The sequence below is a fragment of the Choristoneura fumiferana genome, chromosome 26 (assembly GCF_025370935.1).
Source record: "Choristoneura fumiferana chromosome 26, NRCan_CFum_1, whole genome shotgun sequence".
Taxonomy (NCBI): domain Eukaryota; kingdom Metazoa; phylum Arthropoda; class Insecta; order Lepidoptera; family Tortricidae; genus Choristoneura; species Choristoneura fumiferana.
Window position 1 is genome coordinate 783,935 of NC_133497.1, and position 11,172 is coordinate 795,106.

The 11,172-nt window shown below is 38.5% G+C and overlaps 1 pseudogene; it reads right to left on the reverse strand.

Moving 5' to 3' along the window:
- Positions 1–4,264: 4,264 nt before the first annotated feature.
- Positions 4,265–10,777, reverse strand: LOC141442699 (proteasome subunit alpha type-8-like; annotated as a pseudogene).
- Between the last annotated feature and the right edge of the window lie 395 nt (positions 10,778–11,172).

Here is an 11,172-nt window from a genome sequence, read left to right on the forward strand (position 1 = left end):
TTTGTGACATTGACTCACGCACCCATATAAGATGTCACTACATGCTCGCTGCGAACACTGTCAGTTGTACTCATACAATGGTAAAATGCATCAAAATTTACTGCATCACGCTGCACTTTTGATGCAATAAAGTTACTTTTTTTTGGATTTTGCTTGAAGAGCATATCCATAATTTACTATTCTCAAAAAATCCTCTAAGAAAACATGTCCGTGGAAGCTATGCGGGGTGTCCGTAGGTTTGTATGGAAGAGCAACCCCCTTAAACTGCGTTAAAACACTACATTTCTAACACTACGAGGCGAAACAGTGAATTATAACAAGAGTAGTGTGCGGCCATTAGGTTAGCGAAAGCTGCTTACCAGTGCGTCTATCCTCGTAAGACTCGCGTCAAATTTTGATCATTGGAATTTGAAACAAGGGGCTGTTTCACCATCCATTGATTAGGTGTGATGCCGTCTCTATTTGTTTTGTTCGAATAGACGGAGACGGCATCGCATTTAACCGTCGATTAACGCTAGTCAATGGATGGTAAAACAGCCACTAAATGTCTTATCAGTGGAGTATTATTACACAAAACTGACCCGTGATTGTCAATTTTCTCACCTGATCAAAAATGCAGATTAGGCCAAAGGTGTATCTCACTGGTCCAGTAAGAGCCTACAGACACGGACATTACCGGAGTTGACATTAGCTTTGACGTACTATGTCCTAAATTTAGGACGTTGGACCTTAGGTACCAGGCTATACATAAATCGCTAGCAGGACTAATACTTTCGCCTAAAAATTTATATATTTACCACCTAAATGAAAAAACCACGTGAGTTTCATATGTAAAACGAAAATTTTCCTTGTATCGTTCCTTATCTAAAAATGGCTTTATTAATACAATATAATTCTACTAATATGACGACCGGATGGCCAAGTGGTTAGAGAACCTGACTACGAAGCTTGAGGTCCCGAGTTCGATTCCCGGCCGGGGCAGATATTTGTATGAATAATACGAATGTTTGTTCTCGGGTCTTGGGTGTTTAATATGTATTTAAGTATGTAGTTATCTATATAAGTATGTTTATCCGTTGCCTAGTATCCACAGTACAAGCTTTGCTTAGTTTGGGACTAGGTCAATTGGTGTCAAGTGTCCCATGATATTTATTTTATTTTTTATTTTAATATTATAAATGTAAAAGTTTGTGAAGATTTTTGGATTTTTGGATGTTTGTTTTGTTACTCAAACACGTCTAAACCGCTGAACCGATTTAGATGAAATTCGGTATACAGATAGTTAAAGTCCTGGAGAAAGACAGCGATAGAAATACTACGCGGACGGAGTCGCAGGCAACAGCTAGGTTATATATATTATCACAATACATATCTTCATAATTTTTTAACCCCTTACACAAAAAGAGGGTTGTTTGTGTTGTTGAGAGTTGTTGTTCCGTTTTTGCCATTTTGGCTCCGGAACCCTAAAAACTATACTTGGGATGGGAGCAAAGAAATCGAGCCACCCTTGCAATTTTTACGTTGATTTTTATGATTTTTAGGTCGTAAGTGATCATGGAAACGTAAAAATTTGCAAGGGTGGCTCGATTTCTTTGCTCTCAAGTGTAGTATTTGAAATTTAAAAAAACCAGGCTATTAGTTTTAAAAACAAGAGCAGAGCAACAGAGTAGCAATATTTTAATTTTGGCGCGCAAATCTCTTTGTATATACATTATATGGCGCTTTAAAAATCCAGGGTTTTTCCTAAAAGTTAGGGGCCATCCATAAAGTACGTCAAACGAATTTTGTCAATTTTTAGCGATTTAATCAAAGTTTTACCTATTTTTTATTTTTATAGACAACATAAAAAATTACAATCACTAAATTAATGAACTTCGAATTGCGGAGTAGGCCCTCTGGCTTACAATCGTGAACCGTTTAATTTAGTAATTTTACGAATCAAAAACTGGTCGAATCGGCCAACGTTCAGGGGGTTCAAACTATTAGACTAGTTTTCTATGCGAAACCCTCCTCATAAAAGTAGAAGAATAAAAAAATAAACTACTACCTAGGTACATTACGTATTTTACTAGTTGTAATGACGACTCAGTCTCCCTAAACACCTTTAATCACGTGTCTATCGTTGGCAATTGATTTTGATTGTTTTCCTCTTCGGTCGTTGACCAAGTCATATGACATACATATCTATGAATGACATAACACATAACACGCGTGCGTGCGCGCCGCCGGCCCGCCAACGCTCTCAAGCGGCAACCGTTGGCAACTCTATGTGCGTACAAAGCGCGACGCGAGAGAGCTACGCAAGTGTTTGTAGTTCGAGTTGCATCGGATAGATGGTGGTGTATTCTGTTTGCTTAATTTACTTCTTTTTTTTTTTCAGGTAATCAATCAGTCATTACGCTTGGCGGCAATCTCATTAAGTGATATTCTGAGTAATCAGGTAAAGTAATTAAATAACAAAACTTAATGATTAGTTCGTATACTTAATAATAAATCACAATCGTACATTAATTGCTTAATCTTCTGATTAAAGTGCACCGAATTTAATCATCGTCAAGATATCAGATACCTGCTTTAAAGCACCAATGCATTTTATGACGTCTGTAAGACTTCCTATATCCACGGACTAAAATATTAAAGATAAAAGCTTATCTCGGATATCAGTCCCTTGATAGTTTATCAGGAAGATATCTGTGTTTGCTTTTTTAAACATCCGTAGGTACTAAGACAGTGTAACGTCGCGCCTGCCCCCATTGTCACGTAGGCAGAAAACGCATAAAAAAGTGTACATCTATTTAATACTGGCCATGAGCCCATGACCAAAATGTAATGACGTAAAAATTCAAAACAAAAACAAGTGCGTTATTTGAATTTGGAATGCTTTATTTTTTTAAATAACAGAAGTGGCGATAGAAATGATATACTCGTAGGATGCCGTTGCAGTTTTGATCTCAATGTGTAGAAGATACAAAAATTTATTGTGATGTAGTCTGGGTTACTTACCTACTTGGATTTTACTGACAAATGTAAGTACTTAGTAGCAGGAGTGTTTTTAACCCCCCACGCAAAAAGAGGGGTGTTATAAGTTTGATCGCTATGTGTGCCTCTCTGTCTGTCTGTCTTTGGCACCGTAGCTCTTAAGCGGGTGGACCGATTTGAATGCGGTTTTTTTTATTTGAAAGCAGATTTTCTAGCGATGGTTCTTAGACATGTTTCATCAAAATTGGTTCAGCCGTTTTTGAGACATTGAACTTTGAAGTGACAAAGTCGGGGGTTTTCCAACTTTCTGTTGGTTAGGTTATCATTGGACTGCTTGCTTTATTTACACTCGTTTTTTCGAGTCGTTTATTTATATTTTCAAGACTTTTTTTTACTTGCAATGTTCGTACGTAAGTGCAAGTCAAAATTCACCCTCTTCTGGGTTTAATTTAAGATTGACTTGAAATATGGCACGCATTTGGATAGGATAACTATTCATAAGTACAGTCTGCAAAAAAAATCATATTACAAATACAAATAATTAATACTTAGCCATAGACTGTAAGTTACTAAGACCAACTCAGAGGCGGATATTAACAACCATTTGTAGTTCAAATATTTGAAAAGGAACGAGTTTAGTATTGATTTATTGATTTTAATAATTTCTTGATCGCTTACTATGTCTGGTGTACAATAAAGTCGTATTGTATTGTATTGTATTGTATTAATTGATGTCCGTGAGTAACGGTCCAAATTAATAATAATGTTTTTCCCTCGTATTTTGTCGGAAAGTTCGTTTTTATCTTCCTATCTCAATCAGCTTCAGTAAGCTTCAGTAGGCTAGCTGAGAAAGCAATATAAAAACGAACTTTTCCGACAAAACACGACGGCAAAACATTACTTACTTTAGGCCTCTAGGTTGGCAACGCATCTGCAATACCCCTGGTGTTGCAGATGTTTATGGGCGGTGGTGATCTCTTACCATCAGGAGACCCACTTGCTCGCTTGCCATCCCGTCGAATAAAAAAAAAACTTACGGTGCTTACCTACTTAACTGACACAAAAATGATTGATTGAAGATTAGCGAATGAGAACCAAAATAATTTAAATTGTATAAACTCAACGGAGCTGTCCTAAATATACAAAGAAGAAAAAAACATGTTTGTCTGCTATAAAAGTGTTATTAATGATGTTGATGTGCTATGTTAAATAAATAACTATGTATTTTGATCGATTTCAATTAATATTTTTATGCTTTAGTGGGCCATGTAATAAATAATAAAGATACAATTTAAAAACCACTTTAATACATATTATAGCTTTCAAAGGCTTAATAAATATAGCTATTTTCCATTATAGTTATATATCCATAGCTATAGACTACAAAAAATAAGTTGGCTAAAAACAACATATCTACGAGTACATACATTTCGTACTATCAAAATCCTGATCAATGTTTATACTCGAATGTATTTACCGAGTCATACAATTAGATAGTATATTTTTCTGGATTAAGGACAAGTTGGACTACTAGAGTAAGTTTTTTTTTATTTATTATGTTTCCGATCCATTATCTAAGCTAAGATGATATATTTTAGATTAATTTTAAAACACCTCCAGTGTTACGTATCCACGCAACATATTTTCGTCGTCTGGCTGTTACTTCTTATTCTTCTCTGCATCTGCTTTCTCCTGCTCTATCTCCCTCGCGACGGCGTTGATGGCGTCCTGCTCTAACATCCGAACAGGCTGGGCCATCTTCAACACTGCTACCTGGAAACCATAAGCCCTTTAGAGAGCTGCGTGCCTAGTCTTTAAGTATAGAGAATAGGCTCGCTTAGGCATAGTACAGTCAACTGCATTAATATCTGCCATTGCCTAGCGTGCAAAAATATCTAACACGTCGTACCGGCACAAGAAATAGAGTCGTATCATTGCCGTAACATTATGCTGAGTGGGGTCCACTTTATACTATTCTATGTTTTTTTTCCATCTAATGTATTTTTATGTGTATCGAATATGTGTAAATAAATGTTTCTCTCTCACTCTCTCTCTCTCTCTCATATTTATTCATGCTTAGTTTTGTCAGATATGTACTTAAAGACTCTTTAGAGATATCTGCCTTTTTTATGAACCAGGGATACAGACTAGTAAGTTGACCATCTGCTGGTAAGCGTTGCCAGTCCAGAGGGCTAAGATGGAATACTTTCCAATCGAAAGCGACGTGGTCCTAGATACCGAATGTATTTCATAAAAAAGTTTCAGGTAAAAAAATAATTTTTAATACAAGCTTTTTTTGCTGACTGTACTTGCATTGTCACCCAAACTACATTTGGTATGCAAACAAGTCGATGCCATTAACCGTGTAACAGTTCCACCCTGCGGAGAAGATCCTGGCAGGACCACCAAGATGTCACTACCAGATTATTGTATTGTCCCCAAATTTACATAAGTATGCCAAATTTTAAGACAATCCGACTATTAGACTTACTTGCAAGATTTGACCCGCACATATATTAAACATACATTGCAATAAGTTAATAAAAAGCTTTTAACTCTTTAACTACATAGAAAAAAGTAGTGCACTGCTATATTTAGTCTGCTGATGCCTGCAGTCCACGGAGTCGCACTTTAATGTGACAACGTGATGAGAACGTTCCTAATACGACTGGCTCTACATTGCTCCGTTTCTATGGAGACCCAGTTACCTCGATGTTCCTCTGGCCAGACTGCACGATCTCGAGCAAGGTCCTGATGGCCAGCTTAATGGTACCCTTGTCGGTCGCCACGGCTTCCGGGGTGTAGTTCTTCTCCAGAAACTCCCTCGTAGTCTTGTCGTACCTTCCCGCAGAACTGGCCTGGAGAATAAATATGGCATATCGAAAATACAAACTGAAATATAGATGCATAGAAAAACCAGTTTTTTTTATGCATCTATATTTCAGTTGTATTTTCGATACGGGTTTACGGGATGACCGTAAAAGTAACAAAAATTTGGAATTTTAAAAAAATACAAAAGATTCCAAAAACCAATCTTAATAAATATGGCAACTATGAAAATGGCTCTGTAGCGACTACCAGCGCCTTCTATTAAACTTGAACCGATCTCCACTTGGCCAAGTTTTGCTTAACCGTCTTAAGCATAAAATTAAATTGAAGTTCAAATGTTTCTTGCAACATAATAAAGATCAACACTTAGGGTCTACCACTCCACTGGCATGGCGTCAGATATTTCCGTGGTAAAGCCGAAGCAAAGATAGCTTACTTTTTACTCGTAATGTGAAAGTTTGTGACTGAGTAAGTTTGTCAGTGAGTGAGTCAGTATGTTTGTTACTTCTTCACGCTAAAACTGTTGAGACGGATTTTGATGAAATTTGGCAAAAAGTTAGTTTATAACCTGGATTAAAACATGGGATACTTTTTATCCCGATATTCCCGCGGGATAGGGATAAAATCTCAAAATATAAGAACCGCTGGGCTTAGTCATGAAATTTGGTATGTAGATAGCTGGACATCTGGACTAACACATAGGCTACTTTTTATCCCGATATTCCCTCGAAATAACTACCGCTGGGTTTAGAGTCATGAAATTTGGCATGGGTGATTTAATTTAACGTCAATGAAAACCACGATGTATTTTATGAGAATTAAAAAAAATCCCAGAATTTAAATTCAACTGCTGTATCTAATGATTGACGCGTGCGAAGTCGCGGGTAAACGCTAGTCTTTCATAAATTCTGTATATCTTGTTGTTCTATTTTGTGAATATTGGGTAAGCTAGTGGGAATAGAGTTCTATGTACGCTTCGGCACTGGGGTCTACGCTAGTTGACGCGGTTTGCACGCAGCGGTTGGACGCCTATTGAAAAATAGTATGAGCATTTTACTTGCACCCGCACCCGCAGGCGTGCGCCCGCGCCGTGCACCCACGCCAGCTAGCGTAGGTCTTTAATCAAAGTGGAAGGTTTTGGCAAAAAGTAAAAAGAATCGTCCGACCTTCCACTCATAGTAGATCCCCGAGGGCTCCGTCTGAAAGAGATGGGGGGTACCGTCGTGAATCGAACCCCCCTATCAGGCAGGATATGCCGAAGGGTCGACGGCCATTGCTCTGCGTGTACTGCTGCTTCATACTAGCGATGTAGCGGGTGACATACTCGATGGTGGCTGGGTCTCCAGTCAGACGATGGGACTGGCATTCTATTTGAGACCTGTAAAAATATTACGGTGTACGGTCAATCAACTTTAGTTTAGCTTGTTGCCATGGTAACGTCTCCTGTGTTACTTAATAAAAGTATGATTTTATGGAGTACAAATCCACTGAAAGTTAGGAATTGTGTCAGTTTTAAGGCATCTCCTAAGCAATATGTAAAGCAATGTCATTGCAAACATTTTTCTAACCAAGTGTATCATCATCAGACCCACTTGCTCGTTTTCCATCCAGTCGGATAAAAAAAATATATGTGTATTGCTTCTTCAACTTGCATATTCTTCAACCTATGTCAGACGTGCTGGAGATACTATGTAATATGGAGATTGCCTTTTATGTTGCAAACAAAGACAGATATCCAGAAGTATTATACACAATAATTTTGAAACGATAAAGCCATATTGTACTCTTAAAATACTGATTTATTGTTTACAAAGTGTTTTTGCTACACTTAGCCACCCACTTGAAACGTTATGTCAGATTTGGTCACCAAGAAATGTTTAGACAAGATTAAGATGACATCAGAAAACACACATGGCTGCCATAATAAAACATAATAAGTTTTATGTTTCGCATTTAGCATTTTTGTATAAACAATCACTTTGATACTTTACATACACACTTGGCTTGGTAGGACAGCACTTCACGGAGCAATGTTGAAGAATTCACTGCGATTTAAATTTCATGAAAGCCTGGTGATTTGAACTATGGTATGCCAATCAGAAGATTGTAGGTTCGAACCCGGGCCACAGACTAAGTAATAGCACATTATATACTAAACTAAAGTGTTTTTGAACCCCGCAAATTATAGAGCAACATAGCATGTCAATTAGACAGTTTGTGAGAATACATTGATCATTTATCAAAGTGGGTTCCAACTCTAGTATTACTTAGTGTGGCGGCAGAGCAACGCTGGTTTTCAGTGGGACCAGTTACCTTTAACAAAAGAGAAACCTGGCCTAGATTATGTATAACATCAATGTCACTCGTCACGTTTTGTATTACGATTTTTTTTCCAGGGAGGTGGAGAATGCTCATAGAATACTGCCGAGCCGGTCTCGGCGGCATTGAACTTCAACAATGATTTAGTAGTTATGGAAACACGATACGTAAGAGATAAAAACGGACAAAATAGAGACAGATTTTGAAATATCTGTCACATAAAGTTTATCAATAAGTAGTTGAATATTTGACGACCAGATGGCCTAGTGGTTAGAGAACATGACTACGAAGCTTGAGGTCCCGGGTTCGATTCCTGTGTCAGGGCAGATATTTGTATAAAAATACGAGTGTTTGTTCTCGGATCTTGGGTGTTTAATATGTATTTAAGTATGTATCTATGCATAGCTATCCATACTAATATTATAAATGCGAAAGTGTGTGTGTTTGTGTGTATGTTTGTCCGTCTTTCACGCCGTAACGGAGCGACGGATCGACGTGATTATGGCATAGAGATAGTTTATGGCCCGAGAGTGACATAGGCTACTTTTTATCCCGGAAAAGTGCACAGCTCCCGAGGGAACAGCGCGCGATAACCGAATGACACGCGGGCGGAGCCGCGGGCAAAGCTAATATAATTATATTTAGCCGTTGCTTAGTACCCATAACACAAGCTTTGCTAAGCTTACTTTGGGACTAGGTCAATTGCTGTGAATTGTCCCGTGATATTTATTATTTATTTATTTTATTATATTGCCAAAGGCCCACGCACTATGTGGCTAACCACGCAGTTTTAGCGCGCCATCCCTCATCAAAGTATCCCTTGAGAAAGAGGGCGCTAATACGTGCAGTAGCAGCATAGTGCTGGTTGCCTAGCTTTACTACCTCGTAATTACCCTGGCATCAGCCCGTAGCCCAGCAAACGCAAGCACGACGTGCTCGTCCAAAGGAACGATCTTCTTCTCCGTCCGTTCTTCCTGGAGCTTCGCGACTGACTTCTTCTCCACGGCCAACACTATGACGTTGGAGCCGCGAATACCGATCACCGCTGATCCTTTCCTCACTGCCTTAAAAGTGTACACTATTCTGTGATTTCAATGTCAATTTTATAATTCAATTTTAACAAACTTAGAACTCTTCACACGGCAGGACGGCAATGGGATGTTTTCATAAAAAATGTAATTTCTGTCAGTTAGATTATCAGACAATATTGGATAGGTATATTTTCTTTATGTCAACTAAACAAAAAATGAGGAAGATACAGCCAGTTAAAGTTTTGCGTGATGTCAAACCGTGCGACACTTTTAAGCACGGCCTGAGGGCCTACTCCGAAAATCGAAGTTGTAACTAACTGTCACACTAAATAGATTTTTTTTATCCAGTAAACTACCCAACTCGGCTGGTTCAGGCAAACCGTAGCTCGGCTTTAGCCGGCCTCAAACAGCCGGGATAGCTCTCTGCTGGGCTACTACGAAACTCGAAACTCGAAGTTCGTATCGTACCTACCGTCCCTATCGCTCTCGTATTAAATAGTATAAGTGTCAGAGAGACCGCACGACACGAACTTCGAGTTCTAGTTTCGTAGTAGCCCTGCTGAATTCATAATATGAATTAATATATTATTAATCAAGAAAAACCGGAAATGCATACAATTTCACTATTCGCCACACACATTCTGTTTTTTTTTGACCCCCGGCGCAAGAAGAGGGACCGCTATGTGTGTCTGCCTTTCTGTCTGTCTGTGGCACCGTAGCTCTTAGACGGGTGGACCGATTTGAATGCGGTTTTTTTATTTGAAAGCAGATTTTCTAGCGATGGTTCTCAGACATGTTTCATCTAAATCGGTTCAGTCTTTTTTGAGATATTGAACTTTGAAGTGACAAAGTCGGAGGCTTTCCAACTTTTTGTTTGTTCGATTAGTTCAGGTTATGAATCATAATCTGAAAAAATCAGAATTTGTGTAGCGAATAGTGAAATTGTATGCTTATTGTATGCATTTCGGTGCTTTTCTTAGTTCATCATCCCATCATCCCAGCCTATATACGTCCCACTGCTGGGCACAGGCCTCCTCTCATAACAAGAGGGCTTGGGCCATAGTTCCCACGCGGGCCCAGTGCGGATTGGGAACTTCACACGCACCATTGAATTGCTTCGCAGATCTGTGCAGGTTTCCTCACGATGTTTTCCTTCACCGCAAAGCTCGTGGTAAATTTCAAATGTAATTCCGCACATGAATTTCGAAAAACTCAGAGGTGCGCGCCGGGGTTTGAACCACTAGGCCACCACGGCTTTTTAATTTTTCTAATTTTCTTAATTTTTTTTTTAATTTTCTTAGTTAATAATATGAATTCATATTATGAATTCAGAGAGTTATTCCGGGTGTTTGAGGCGCCTTCAATTAGGTTTAACAAGACAAGGCAAATGTAGCATTCTTGATTAGCCGATACACGTAAGTAGGTACCTCTTGTGCGTACTGGACCTGCAGGAGTTGACCATCCGGGGAAAATACGGTTATAGCCCGGTCGTACCCGGACATTTAAAGTTACAAAGAAATCGACTGCGATATTACACGATATAACTGTGATAAATTCTAAAAATACGGCTGTAAATATAATTAAAAATGAGCAGCGTTATTTCCGCGCTTTTGAGGTTATGAAATGTCTAAATTGACACATGCGTACAGATTTTTTAAGGATATTTTAAGGTTGATAATGAAGTTATTGATAGAACCTTTTTTCGTATATGCATGATTGCATGAATATTTTTTTCGCGCGTACTAATGTAAACCAGTAAATAATTAAGTCTTTAATTATATAAGAGGATGACCTATGCTAGTTATTATACAAAGTTTTCGTTGCATACCTATGAGTTTGCAAAGAATTTCTGACGGCACTTCACATGCGTTGCGTCCACATTTGTAAAATGTGCGAATGTTCGCGCGCATGTGACAAGCCCCAGTAACACTGGTTCAAATAGCTATTCATCTATTTGGAAAATACCAAAACCCTTGATGTGTCCTACTAGCTTTCAGACAATAACAGAAAGGAA